Below are 15,755 nucleotides of genomic sequence, written 5' to 3'. Positions count from 1 at the left end.
GGTCTAAACTCACTAATGCAAAGGAAAAAAAGAAAAACCCATTGGAACAGGTTTTATTAATGTTGGCCTTGGGGAGGTCTAGCGCCATTAAGAACAATGCCTCAATTGGTGTTCTGTATTCACCGGAATACTGCCTTAGTTGGTGATCTATACTTAGTCATCCATCTTTTAGCCTGTTGATTTTAGGAAAGATCAGTACCTAGCTTACAATCACAAACATCTTATTTCAAATGCATTATACACAAACTTTTAACAATTTTATTTTCAAGATAAATATTTTCTTTTTAAAAATAATAACATTGAGGAAAATTAGCATAAGTGGCAAAATAACTTTGAGACAAATCAGCATAAGTGGCAAGATAACTTCAAGATCATTCTGAATAAGTGGCAAAATAACTTCAAGACAAATCAGCATAAGTGGCAATAGCTTCCAATAGTCTTCCTGGACTTCCCTCTTCCTTAGGGATTAGTTTAGAGACTAAATTTAAGAAAGAATTTCATACTTGAGGATAACTCCCTTGGAGTTTTGTGGGTCTTTTCCCACAATAAAAGAAAATGTTGGTTAGTTTAATTACGAACAGTATCATTTGGCAATTGCATCTCAAGGTCTCTTATATACCGAGGATTAGTGTTCATGATTACCCATCATAGATTCCATTTGATCAACATTTAAAAAAATAAAAAATATTAAATCTTTTAGGGACATAGTACCTTCCTCGTACTTGCTTAGGTTCATCTTGTACAAACCCAAGTTACCCCTTGGAATTCGCAGTTAAGAATTCATCAAAGAAATTATATGCAGGAATCGAATAAAATTGTATTTATGCATGCAACTTCTGTTGTCTGTTCATGATGGATAAAGGCCTACTAGCTATTTTTATTTAAGAAAAATAGTACCTGAAGATCCATGACAGGTGCTTGGTTGATGGTATTTGCAGCTTTGTTTGTAATTCCCGTACTCACGATTCCATTTGTAGTAATTGTGTCCACGGCATTATTGGTAGCTCTTGCCTCCGTGACCTTCGTAGCTTTTTTCTTCAGGGTTGTGGATCTCAAAAAGAGAAATTTGGCAAAGGAGCTTAGGGGTAATTAGATTGATGGAACTTTGATTGACGGGGGGAAAAAATGATCACCAAGAATTTCAAGAAATCAAGAAGAGTCGTGATTCCACAAGGTGGGGAATAGGATAGAAGGGATGGAGGGTTGATTTATATGACTATTACCAGGCCAGATTTGAGCTATGCTGTTGGATTGGTAAGTCAGTTTATGCAGGCTCCAAGGAAACCACATTTGGATGCGGCTAGACGCATACTCAGGTATGTGAAGTCCACATTGCAATATGGACTATTTTATGAGACTGGGGTTCAGATACAGTTGCATGGATATGCTGATGCTGATTGGGCTGGTAGTATTTCTGATAGATGATCTACCAGTGGATATGTGTTCTCTTTTGGGAGTGCTGCAGTCACTTGGAGTAGCAAGAAACAACCTATAGTTGCCTTGTCGAGCACAGAAGCTGAGTACAGGGGCGCAGCAATGGCTGCATGTGAGGTAGCTTGGTTGCATAAGCTAAAAAAGAAGTTGGAGGAGTAGAGGTGAAAGTTTGATGATGGCATCTTGTAACCATGAAGATGAAGATGAAGATGTAGAAGGAAGATCTAAAAAGAAGAGGAAGAAAAAGGTGCAGAGAAGTCGCCTACATCCATTATGCCTCATGATGCTATTATGGGCACAAAAGTAATGTGTTTTCTAGCTGATGGTGCTACCTCCCAATTGATGATATCATAGCTCACTATGTGGTGTAGAGAATATATACAATGTTGAGTGGGGATTTGGAAAGAAGGAGACAAGGGTAAAGCTCATACTTGTTCAAAAGTACTTAAAGCAAATTTATTTTGCAAAGCCTAGAAAGCATTGAGGCTTTTGTACCCTTTGAGTTAATATCACGGAAAAATCCAAGAAGACAAAAAGGTGAAAAGTTTACTTTGAGCACAAATATACCTCAAAATGTTGTCCTTATGTTTAGGAGCCTTGTAAAGAAGGGAAATCATACAAATAAATTTGCATGGTTAATTTATGCAAGGATTTCAATGGTATTGTAAGGAATTTTCAACAATAGTAGTAAAGAAGGATTCAAGTTCCAAGATGGATAAAGCATGGGGAAAGTTGATTTCTTTTGAGAATATTATTCATGATGCTTATGAATGGCATGCTGATCATGAAGGTAAGAAAGCTAGGTATTGTTCTAGTGATAAGCATATTGGGGGATTACTTATAGTAGTTGAAAAGATTAAGAAAAGATATGAATATATTTTGGATTTAGATTCAAATTGAAGTTCAAATGATGAGAATGATGATTGATGATCTTTACCCATGGTTTTGCCAAATATTGAGGTAAAGAGAGTGATAGAGGACAAGAACTAAGGAGGCCAATGATCCTCAAGTGCCCTAAACCCAACAAAGGAGCTTATCAATGGGAGAGTGGAACATTGCATACCTTGAATCAAAAACTTGATAGTATTTTTCATATTTTGGTATCTTAAAAATTGTCATAGTCAATCTCCAATATTCTTTACTCAAGATGGAAGGAATGAAGTTATCAACAAGGAAGATGATTAGTAATTTGATCAGGAGGATAAGTTATCCATTCAAGAAGATGTTGTTGTCATGGATTACAAGCTTGAGGATTATGTTTTGCTCAATGAGAATGTTATTATGGATGATTTTCTTATTTTTCTTATTAATTTTGAGAAATATTAGGCAACTAGTAAGTTGAATTTCAAAGAAGAGGCTTTGCAAAAGCACTTGAAGTGCCACTATTTGTAGTGTAAAATGCACTATCTTTGGATGCATTTATGCAAGATATCCATGTTTCTAGCAGCAAAAGGTCTTGTTATTATTCAATCAAAAGAATAAGTTAGTATTCTGCTGCGTTAAACTGCAAACCTATTTGCAAGAAGTTGCAAACCCACTATAAGAAATTGTAGAATTGCTACAGGAAAGTGGTAACCTAATGTAGGAAAGTAGTAACTTGATGCATGAAAGTGTTAACCTGAGCCATTGATTTCATGTAAGAAAGTCAAGATATTGATGAAGAAGTTCAAAAAGTGTAGGGTAACCAACCAACAAAGACTAAATAGGTTCTAGAGAAGGCCATTCAACATGCAATAATTGATGTAGAACTAAAATTTGAGCACACCATGATTGTTACTACATTTCCTTTGCAAGAGTTAGTAGTTGAATGCCAAGAATTGCATAATTCAGTTAGTTTATATGGTTTTTTTGAAGTTTTGCATGATGTTTATTATATCAATCAATCTCCAATTGAGATGATTCAATGACTTTCTTCTAAGTTTGAAAAGGAAAGGAATGCAACAAAAATTGTAGCAATTGAAGTAATTATTTTGCTACAATAAGAGGTTTTTCGAATGAAAAATCTAATGGATTTGCAAGTTTCTCACTATGGTGAGTTATTAATGCTCTTGAGGAAGTTGTTTTGCATGGATAATAAAATGGTTGATTTACATACTCCGTTGGTATTTTCTCATATTTCACATCAAGATGTTATTATGAGGATCTATATACGTCAAATAATGAGATTGTTGATATTTCACTTTGGACTTATATTTCTTAAGTGTATGAGGACTCTGATAAGTTTATCACTGAAGTTGGAGCAATTGGAAGTATCCAAGTACTTACAATGGATATTTCTATTTACAAAAGGAATGTTTGTTGATGTTGTTGATTTTTTTAGCATTACAATGATAATTTTGAGTGGACTAGAAGCTAATTGCAAAAGTATATTAAAGTTTTTATATCAAGAAAGTTTTAGGTTCTTTATTCACAAATTATCTTTTCAAGTTTTCAAGAGATTTCAAAAATTAAGGAGGTTTCAAGTTTGCTATATGTATTAGGATTACAAGATGAACTACAATAGTTTAAACTTTTACAAGAATATTGTAGCCCTACAGTTCTTACAATAGCAACCTACATTCCTATAGTTTATCCAATAGTAATTTGCATTCATGCAGTTTGTGTAGTAGCAACCAGCATTCCTAATGATCTTACAACAACAATCTATATTCTGCAACTCCTACAATAGCAAGAAGTGCTACAACAAGCTAAAACATAGCAAGTACAACAAAAACATGAGGATCAATAGTTCTAAGAATCTAAAAACCAACAATTACATATTATGTTAGTTTGGATTGATATTCAAAAAGACTTTGCAAAGATCTTATGCAAAGTGAAGTCATGGGAGATTATGATGTAGATGTTAGAGCGATCGATGTGGCTACTCTTTACCATTGGAGTAATGAACTACTTATTCTAATATAGTTCTATATCTTTATTCTTTATGATATATTGTGGATTTTATTCTACTTGATGGGTTTCTAACCTTGGCATGTTTAGATTGTAAAATATGTGGAACAAGGTACTTTCACTTTAGTAACCTTTTAGTGAGATAGTGTCAAGATTCCAATAAATGGTTTCAAGCTTAGAATATTGATCCAACTAGATTATGATGACCACAAGAATGATTCAAGGGTTTAACATGAGGTAAAAGTCGATTTCCTTCAACTAACTACTATTGTAGTCCCATAAGCAAGATTCAATGTATGTCTATGTGGTATGCAACAAGTTTGTTGGGATTGGTGGTGGAAATTGAATTTATTGACTTAGATTTATCAAAACAATTTACACTCTTGTAGGCTACGTAGAATTTTCAAAGCATTACTATAGTTCTATTGCAAGAAGTGCAGTCTTTTCTCATTTTGAAGGGTAGTCCTTAAAATTGGTTGTTTTATGCTATTTTGGATGATATTATTAGCCAATTTAAGGATTTTATTTAGGACTTCATCATGCAAATGGTTCACGTACTACTTGATTATGAGATTGCAGTTCTTAAAAGACAAGTTAATGAATATGATTCCATGCTACAAAAATGTAGGATTTCTTCAAGTGTTTGCAAAGGAATAAGTTTGATTATGAGATTTAGTTAATTTCCCAAGATGATTGTAATATCCCCCCCTCGCATAGGAACCCCCCATAATTTCTCAAACAAATTATTTGAAATTTTTTTATATCCTCCCCCCTGTCGACATCGAGGTGGCGTGGGGGGGGGGGGAGGAGTGGATGACGACGGGGAGGAAGTGGAAGATGACGACAAAGAAGAGGAAGATGGTGAGGATGATGATGACGAGGGGGGAGCCACGTGGCCTACCACCCCCACTCTTGGGCATATTGACCAATCCATGGACCAAATGGGCTCCCCGTCGCCATGCACACTAACAGGTGCTGGGTGGGGAAGACACCATCACCACCGCTCCACTTCCTTGACACCTTTCCCCCGCTATAATCCACCCCCCCATCATAAGGAATAAGGGAACGCCTAATACATTGCTGAGAGAGAGAGAGAGAGAGAGAGAGAGAGAGAGAGAGAGAGAGAGAGAGAGAGAGAGAGAGAGAGAGAGAGAGAGAGAGAGAGAGAGAGAGAGAGAGAGAGAGAGAGAGAGAGAGAGGGAGGGAGGGAGGGAGGGAGGGAGGGAGGGAGGGAGGGAGGGAGGGAGGGAGAGATTACGGCACCCAAGTTTGGTGGAAAAGGAATAGACATCGCAGCAAAGGCGGAGATATGGATTGAGTCGATGAATGATTATTTCTATGCTACAGAACTGCTTTTGCCAATCAAGCCATGGTTGGCAAGACTCAGAATATCAAAAGGATGGAAATTGTTGTGCCATGTGATTTGTACTAGCTACTTCTGCAGGGCAAAAGGGACATACAATTTCTCTTGTATGGATAGGAGGAAATGATTAACTTGAAGATAAGTTAAGGAACTTGTTTGTCAAAAGGACTTCTTGCTCTGTTTTCGTGTTAGTGCTATAAGTTACATGAATGAACCTTGTTCCCTAAAAGGCTTAATTAAGGAAGATGATTTTAAATGTCACACATAAATATGATAGAATCTAATTAAATAACTAAAGAACACCTATTGAGGGAGGCGGGTGGGTGGAACCCTTGATGGGTCCATCCTACAACAAGGTGGTCCTAGAGAACTAGAAGGCTTCTCACAAGGTTTGACCCTTAGAAATTGTTAGGCTAGAACCCGATTCATGCCATTTTAGGGGACTGGAATGGGACTATGCCCTACAGGTAGAGAGATTGAGTGGCGCATCCCTCTTGTTTCCCATTCTCTTTGAACCAAGTGCAGCATGGGTCTGCTTCGGCTTGGGTATCTCAGCGTAAAGTAGGATGTCTAGGATCCATTGACGCTAGAATGCTATCAGGAGACCTTGACCACTAGGGACCCAAATTTCAGGTCGATCTCAGTGGATTCACGTTCCATTGCAAGGCAGACTCAAGAAACCCTAGGTGACAAATCAGGTAACATTCCATGGGAGTATGGGCAGCATCGTTTAGATTCGGGACCGCTAAAAACGTGCCTAGACAATTGCACATTACAATTGGTATCAAAGCAAAACTTTATAATGATGTGTGATTGATTAATGTATGCTTCATAGGCATATCCTAAACGGAATAGCCAAAGTGGTATGGCTTGATTGTCAGGCACCTTTTGCACCCACAAATACTAACATGCAAGATAATAAATTCCTTCTAAAGCAGATTAAGGCACCCGAGTTTGGTGGAAAAGGAATAGATATTGTAGCGGAGGTGGAGATATGGATTGGGTTGATGAATGATTATTTCTCTGCTACGGGAACTGCTTTTGCCAATCAAGCAATGATAACCAAACTTAAGTTACTTGGATAGGCTTGGATATGGTGGAAGCAATGGTGCAAAGATCAAGGTATTTTTGAAGTTGCTGTCACTTGGGTTCAGCTGAAAGATGCTTTGCACAGACGATACCTTCCGCCAACCTATTAGACCTTGAGGATGAATGAATTCTTCAAGCTTAACCAGCTGGAATTAACCATGGAAGCCTACTACTCAAAGTTTGTAACCCTCCTAAAATATGCACCACCTATGGATATTGCGCAGCAAGTATCCAAGTTTTGCAATGGCCTAAACACTCCCTGGAACCATCGTCTTGAAGCAATGCATCCAACGGAATTGCAAGATACATTATTTTGAGCAAAGCCAATCATCCAAGAACTTAAATCACAAAATTGTGACAAAGATGATTCCTGAGATCATGACAAGAGATGCCACATGTGCGGAGAGATAGGGCACCTCCATAAGAGATGTCCCAACCGTCGATGCTTCCACTGCAATGAGCTAGGGCATGTCCAATCAGACTTCCTTGACTTAAGTCCAGAAGATATTGAGCCCCCAAGAGAACAAAGCTACACAAGCACAGTCTTTGGATATATAGAGAAATCAGATGAAGACGAAGACCTAGAACCCACTACACCTCTTCAGGATGATTAAAAATCGTAGAAAATTTTATCAACTATGTAATACAACTTGTATTGGAATTAACCTTACTCTTGTAACTACAGTTAACCTGAGTAATATGAGTTGTATCAATTTTGAGCCTAGAACTTATAAGTGATCAGAGATACTTTAGCAAGAATGACAATTATAACTTGCGATGAATTTCTCTTAAGTTGTTCTTCTCAACTAATATAGATTGGGTCTTACCAGAATGTTGAAGCTTGGGATTATTATTTGGTATTACAAGCAAAGCCGATTGTCCATGGATCTCAGTCCAAATCTAAAACGAGTACAATCTGGAAGTAGAGTTTTTGAGATAAAGGGCCACTTTGGTCCGCTAAAAGGATCCTAGGGCAATTTGGTCTAAAGAAGAAAATCCTGCAAGAAATAAACAATAATCTTATGAACCCAAGTGATAAAGCTCTGCGCTGTTTCTATTGCAAGGAGTTAGGTCATTTCAAAAGGGAATGTCCAAAGTACCCTAAACGTTGATGCTCATAGTGCCACAACATTGGAACATATCCACGTCAATTGTCGCAACATGACTCAAAGAGAACTTGAACTTACAAGAAATGAAGTTGTACAAGCTTCAATGATCCAGAACCTACCAGGAAATTATCAGATACTTAGAAAAAACCTAGAAGGTATTCATGAGATGAAACTATAATAAACTTTTCTCTTGTAATCCAGACTTGGATATATCGAATACAATAAGTTGCTGTTTTAAAAGACCGCATGCTTATGAGTGGTTGTTAGAGAGTTGCAATGAATGCATGATGATGTTGACATATTGTGGGATCAATCCCCTTTAGGTCTTTGTATGACCATGCAAACACGTCCAAATTTTCTTTCAACAAGTTGTACAAGGTTGACAACTCCTCTTCTGGGAGGCTGTTACCCACCTTCAAGTGGCGTTCAATGCCTTCTGCATCCACAAAAGTTAACTGCCTTTCACCTTCTACTTCACGGATGAAGGTCCCACGGACTGCTTCTGGGTATAGATCCGACTCCTTCAGAGGAGTGGTATCCTCTTCTGATGTCCCACTAGAACCAACTTCTTCTTTTGATGGAGACTTAGGTTGCTCCTTGAGATGTTGAAATGGGATTAGAGCCGTTTCGGGTTTGGTTTCACGATTAGTTACCTCTTGGCTTGAAGACTCATCTTCTGATGACGCGTCCAGGAACGTCACATAACAGGAACCCTTTGATTTCTGTTGGGTTTGTGGGACTGGTGCTTGTTGGCACGGTGCATCATCATCATCTTTCTTTGGCAAGGATGGGTTAGGACGGCATGAGCCACTGTTGAAAGATGGTTTGTTCTTCTTAATCCATTTACCAGACCAAATGGTACCATTGCCATTCTATCCCACAACATGAGCTCGTCTGCTTCTGATGCTTCTGGAACTTCTTCTTCATATGTATCCTCTGCAGGTGGGATATATTTTTCTGCCTCACTTTCATAACCTTCTGCGTCCATATCATATCCATCCTCTTCTATCTCTGTCTCTATCTCTGGCTCTACTTCTGTCTCTGTCTCTGTCTCTGGCTCTACTTCTGTCTTTGTAGGAGCTCTATAAGAGAAGAACATATTCTCTGTTTCATCTTCTGCCTCTGTCTCTGGCTCTACTATGGCCATGTAACAGGGAGAGCACTACATCCATGCTTCTATCTAACTGTCAGAAGTGATTTCAGAAATCGTTCCTGGTTCAGGCAGGAAGTATTCACCCATTGACAATGGCTTTGCATCTTTTGGGAGCCGGCTTACAGTATCCACTGTTAAGGAACATGCCACTGTGTTCTTGGGAAGGATCTGTTTGATAGCATCTTCGTCTGCTGATGTTCCATCTGTAGCCTCATTACGGGAGTCAGAAGATAATTCCAAGGAGGTGGATCCATGTCCTTTTTGGGCACCATAGAGCTTCAGCACCACTTTATTGGGTCCTCTACCCAAGGTCAAAGTTCCTTTGAACCAATCCATCCTTGCTCGAGCTTCAAAAAGCCATGGTTTGCCCAGTAACAGAGGGTAGGATGTACCATAATAGTTTGGCTTCACCATCAGATAGGTTAGCCAATAATCTTTTCCAGCTACTGTAGTCTTTACATATGGGAGAATGCCCAAAGGCTTGATTCTGCTCTGATCCGCCAGTCTGATGAGCCATTGGGTTGGTTGTACGCCTTGCAGGCCTAGATCCATCATTGTTATATCCGTCATAATGTTCACTGATGAACCTCCATCAATCAGTGCATTTGCAATGAAGCAGCCTTCAATCCACACGCCAGTCTCTGGGGTACCTGGATCTAGGAAGGCGTTAGCCACGTCCACTTCTTTTACAGTCTCTGGAGCTTTGTTGGACTTTGTTGCTGTTGAGGGAGCAATTCTTAAGCCACGTCTTCTTGTCAGTATACTTTTGAACCTTTTTCAGAAACTGGGAGACAACATCAATAATTGTCGGAATGTGAGGTTTGGTTTAAAGGTATCTAGATCTCTGACCAGATCGTATTCCTTAATAGGATCCACTAGCTTCTCTAACCGGTTAGGGAATGGGGCAACATCCATTTTCATTTTCCCTCTTTCTTCCAACAAAGGTATCATGGGAACTTCTTCTGCCACTTGTGGCACTTCCTCCTCTTCTATCTCCTAGACCTTTGGTACTGTCTCTGTAACTGTCTCTGTAACTCTCTGTGGCACTGTAGTGCTCTGTACGGCACTGTCAAGCTCTGTTCTGTTCTGTTCTTCTGGTGGAAGCTTAAACATCACTGTTCTGGCAGGAGGATTATTTTCTTTCTGGATAGGTGGTTCCTTCTTCTTTGCACGCGTGATGGCAGCAACTTCCAATTCCACTAAATTGGAGGTAGGCTCTTGGGCCTTGGCCAGACTATCAGTAGCACTCTTTTTCACTGGGGCTGGGCTTGGACAGTCTTTTGCATTGTGGCCTTCTCCTTTGCATCGATTGCATAAGGGCTTGTAATCCATTGACCTTCTGGGATTTGGACAATTTGGTGAGATGTGTCATTTTTCTCCGCATCTGTAACACTCCACTTCTGATCTCTGACCACTGCCAGATTGTCTTCCTCTGTAACTTTGGGAGGGAAATCTTCTAGGTCCAAAATTAGGACCAAACTCTCTAGGCTTGGGTCCAATATCTTGTGTTGTCATTTTGGATTCCAGCAAGTTGAATCTTGCATCTTCTTCCTTCCTTCTCCTATCATGCATCTCTTTCAGAGAGCAAATGTCCTCTGTATGGTTCTTTCGTAAACAGTAGGAACAGAAAGCTCCAGGGATGGTTGGTTTTCGTGTACATTCAGTGGCTAAATGACCTGCTTGATGACACTTACCACACCAAGTATTTGACCGCATCATATCTCTTCATGCTCCTGCCACATTGGATATACTGGTGGTATTCACTTTCAGCGTCTGTAGCTGCTCTGTAATCACATCCATCAACTCCTTTTTTATATTTGCAATTGAGTTGGATAAGTAATCCTTCAAGCTTTCTCCTCCTGAGGTACTGGCAGGAGGGTTTTGAGGAGTCTCTGTAATCACTACATAAACAGGTTGGGCTAGTGCAGAGGGATCTCTGTTCTGACTCTGATTCAGAGCTCCTGTTTGAACTGTTTTGTTGACTCTAGTTGGTAGGGTTCCACTGTTGCTGCTGATTTGGCATTGAGGAAATTGGTTGGGACCATTGTTGTTGTGGTTGAAGCATCATTTGAGGCATTGATTGTGGCCACTGTGGATTTGGTGCACTGTACTGTGATACTGGGAGCATTTGTTGGTAAGGATAGGGGACAGTCCCTGGGATTGCATTTGGTGGGTACATCATTCCTGGCATCAAAGGAGGTAGGACTCCTCTTCCTGGATTCATCGCCAATCTAGCTTCCACTTCATCGTACAGTTTTGCACCTTCTGTTGTAGCTTGCAATGTGGCTGGTCTTTGTAGCTCCACAAACTTACGGACTTCTGGTTGTAATCCTCTGAGAAACACTCCCTTCTGAATGCCATCATCTAGATTATGGTTAGTCCATCTCTTCAGGATGGATTCCATTCGTGAGACATAAGCTTCTACTCTTTCTCCAGAGGACTGACTTAGGTTCATAAATTCCTCTCGCATCCGCTCTTCAAAACCTTCACGCCTGAATTTAGTGAGGAAGGCCAACTTCAGGTCATCCCATGTGCCAAAAGTTCCTGCTGCTTGTCTCTCATACCACTGAAACGCCGCGCCCTTGAAAGTGGCGGGGAATATTGCTAGCCAATGCTTAGGGGTTCTGGCATTGTTAGCCACACATGCTACCATAAACTCTGCTACATGAAGATCGGGGTCTTCATTGTACTCTCCCTTAAAAACTGGCAATGGAACTACATTCGCTAGCCTGTCATCAATATTTCCAGGACGGATCTGGCTTGGAAGTGGACCTCCAGCAGAGGAGGAGGAAGGGCTTGATGTGCCATTGAGACTTTTGTAAATAGTTCCGCAAGGGCGTCAAAGGCGGCTTCTGCTGCGAGCTCGTTCTCGGCTCTGATTTTTGCTTTCTCTCTTCTCACATACCTCTGGACTCGTTCTAACGCTTGCCTCTTTATTGCGTCATTCATCAGGGGGTTAGATCCACTAAGTTGTTAGTGCTCCACAGAGGGTTAACAGAAGGCTTCAGTCTCTGGAGGACTCTCTTGCCAACATTTCTTCTACTTCTTCCTTTTCAATGTCTCTGAATTCTACTTTCATGCCACTACACAGAGGAAGGTATTCGGTTCTGAAGGTGTCAAAATGCATATGTCTGAGCATTGTGGTGGTGCCATCATCATAGTAATACCAGCTTCTGATGGTTTCAACAGTGTAGGTTATGAAAAACACTCTGTCTACCAACTTCCAGTGGGTTGCCAATTGAACAAACAGAAGATTATCAGTGCACCAAGCATCCCACGTATCTTGCTGTTGAGCATCCACGAACAAATTCCAACTCTTTTCCTTCTTGTCTTTGTGAACCTCTACAGACCAAGACTCCTAAAGCTTCTTCACAATCTCCCACTTGATGATGTCTAAAAACTTCTCAATGAATGCCAAATCTTCCATGGATGGTCATTCTCTCTGTTTATGCTCTTCAGTTTGTTCCCAAACAGTTTGCCACCAAGATGTAAGTTTCTGCTGCTTCAACAGGAAGAGGAAACTGTCCACCACATAGAGCATGCATCATGATGGTGATGTGTTTCCGCCATTGTGGGATGAACTTCTTGTGGAAAGTGGCTTTGATTATGAGAAATTCTAACTCTTCAGTGGAAGAAGGAACATTACAAACATCCATTGAATTCTTCTCTTCTTGGCAATGCCATTTCCTTCATTTTCAGCATCTTCTGGTGCTTGTTGATGGTGGCAAGTTTCCCCGGCTGCGCACCAAAAACATGGAGCCCCAAGAGGAACACCAAGGAAAAGGGAATTCTCTTGCAAGAAAATCTATCTTGTAACATCAACAAGCTTATTTATTATGTTTCATATGTTCACAATGAAGAAAAGAACACCAGGCACAACAAATCTTCATACAGCATCATGTAGACCTCCCACGAATTTGATAGAATCAACCATATTCTTCAATATCTTCAAAAAATCCATCAATAGAACAAAGAAAGCACAGGAATACACCATCTTTGAATGGAAATACATCACATAGTATTTATCTTCAATATCTTCATAGTCTTCTCTCTCAATCTCTCATATACAATCACTCTGTTTTTAATAGAATTGGCTATCTCTGACTCTCTCTCTCTCTCTCCATCAATAATACATCATTTCCTCACTAAGATCTCTAAAAATCACTCTCAATAATCCTTCTTAGGTCATGGATACCCCTCCCAAGAGGTATTTTTGATATGAAGAGTCACTAGAGCCACTATAGTGTCCTTTCATAGCTCACTACTGTCACTTCACTCTAGTCTTCACTTGAGTCTTCAGCAGCTACTTCTTTTAGCTCTTTTGCACTTGTATTCACCTCTTTCCAAGGCTAGAAAAATTTCCCAAGCTACACTCTCATCCATCAGAACACATACAAAAGCATACAGAACAGTACCAAAACAGCTACAGTACAGAACAGAATAGAGACAGAAGCTCTACAGAAGACCTACAGAAGGTCATCAAAACCACATAACTCATACTCAAACCATTCCAAACTCTCACAACCATTCAATAAACTTTCACAAGAGCTCAATCTTATCAATCAATACTCCATCCCTCCTTACAGAAGACAATCATAACAAAACAGAAGCTATACAGAAGGTATACAGAACCTATTAGAACATCATAGAACCACTGATAAACATCATGAACTTCCAAAACACAATCAATATCATACAAAACACTCTCAAACCACTTCCAAACCAATCAATCATCTCATAAAATCAACCATTCAGCTCTCAAAAACAACAAAAATCAACCAAAAAAACAAGTCATTTCAACACTCAACAGTTTTTTTGTTTATCCCATCACTATATGTATATGACTTATTATTGGTTGCCAATCTCTTGAGTAGGTTATGCAATTGCATTAGAGTGCTACGAGCATCCTACTTGAGAGAGGATTTGCTCATTGTTTTGCTTTGTGGCTTATTTTGAAGGGTAGGGCTTTGAGTAAAGCATAACTATGTCTCATTCGATTTGTCTATTGTTTAAATTAGAAGGGTTTGAGTCATGGATGTGCTAGCTATCTGTTGGGATGTGCCAAGTGTTAGCCATGTCATTAAGCATCATATTTATCTTTCTTGTATTACGCTTAGCCTCTACCTTAGTCTATTTATTTTCTTTATGGAAATAGACATTAAAGATCTTATGATGTGGTTATTGGAGGCTGTTGCAACCGTGGCCTAAAGAGGCTCTTTCTTTATCTCTTTTGCTAATCACATCCTGTGCTAGTATGGGATTTTGACAATGCAAATATATCATGATAGTTTGTGCTATATTTCTACTTAATTGCTATGTTTATTACACTAGTATCCTATGTCTTTTGTCTCCATAATGCTATGATAACTATCATGTGATGTTTTCTCATGATTCTATCAAGTTATTTCTATGTTTCATGCCCATTTCCTAAAGTAATGAGTTTGTTGTTCGCAATATGTGTAATAATGCTTACATCTTCTTTATTTTCTTCTCTTCTTCCCATTTGTGGTAAGAGGGTTCATCTAAGTCATGGAGAGGATAAGAGAGAGGGAGAAGAAGAGAGAGAGTGTGTGTGAAAAAGAGGGAGAAAGACTGTGACGAGGAGAGAGAAATACTAGACAAGGAGAGAGAAAGACAGAAAGAGAGAGAAAGAAGCCATGAAAGCTGGGAGAGAGAGAGATGAAGGTGAAAGGAAACTTGTATTATAATCTGATGCAAAAATCAAGTCCCTAACACCTTATATACCAATCAGTGTAGCTAGTATTTCCCCCCTCTCTTACATTCCATCCCCACTCAAAGGTTTTTGCCCTAAAAAACAATTTGGGCACTTATGATAATTAGGAAAGAGCAGATCAGAGTACTACTCTGTTGCATTATTACAGGGGTATACAAATGAATGAAGAGGTATTATTGTGTATGATAGGTCATTGGGGTATGTACGAGATATGGGCCTTATTGGGAAATTATAAAAATGAATTTTGACCCAAGTATCCTGAGTGAATGCGAGCTGTAGACAGTGGACAACAAACTGTTTATTGCAGGGCCATGCTGTAGTGAATCTGTCATAACTTTCTATAGGAGACTCCGATTGGAGTGTGCCATATATCAAAAGGAGCTCTTGAGGAGTAATTTCAGCCCATGTATAATGTCCATTGCTGTCCATAGTATAGAATAAAATCTGTTTTGAAACAAAGAGCTGTCTGCAGTCAATCTAAGAGAAAACAAGGTCATAGCTAGCTAGATTTCAGCCAAATCTGCTTCTAATAGGTATAGAAACTCTTCCAAAACTGAAGCTGGCCTCTAAGAAGCTTTCTCAAGTGGTAAACCTTGCCACTTAATCAAGTATTCCATGATGGAGCAAGAGCAAAGCTTCTTCTCCCTTTGTCCTATGATTTACTTGGGTATGTATTGAATGATGCCTTCTTCATCTATCGATAGTAGCTCCTCAACATAATCCACTGATGACCCAATGAAGGGCTTCAATTGACTCACATGGACGACATTATGAATCTTCGTGGATGGGGGTAATGCTAATCAATATGCCAAGTCTCCCACTCTTTCGACAATCTAGTATGGCCCATAGAACATGTGAGCCAACTCATTGTTGGACCCATCCTTAAGGGTGGCATATCTGGACTTGGGCACCTTCAAAAGCACCAAATCTCCTTATTGGAATTCAACATCCCTTCTTTTGTCATCAACATAAAGCTTCATTTGA

This window comes from Lygodium microphyllum, chromosome 27 (genome assembly GCF_053477565.2).
Source record: "Lygodium microphyllum isolate KBCC chromosome 27, Lygodium_microphyllum_v1.1.10, whole genome shotgun sequence".
Classification (NCBI taxonomy): domain Eukaryota; kingdom Viridiplantae; phylum Streptophyta; class Polypodiopsida; order Schizaeales; family Lygodiaceae; genus Lygodium; species Lygodium microphyllum.
This window is presented reverse-complemented; position numbering follows the sequence as displayed.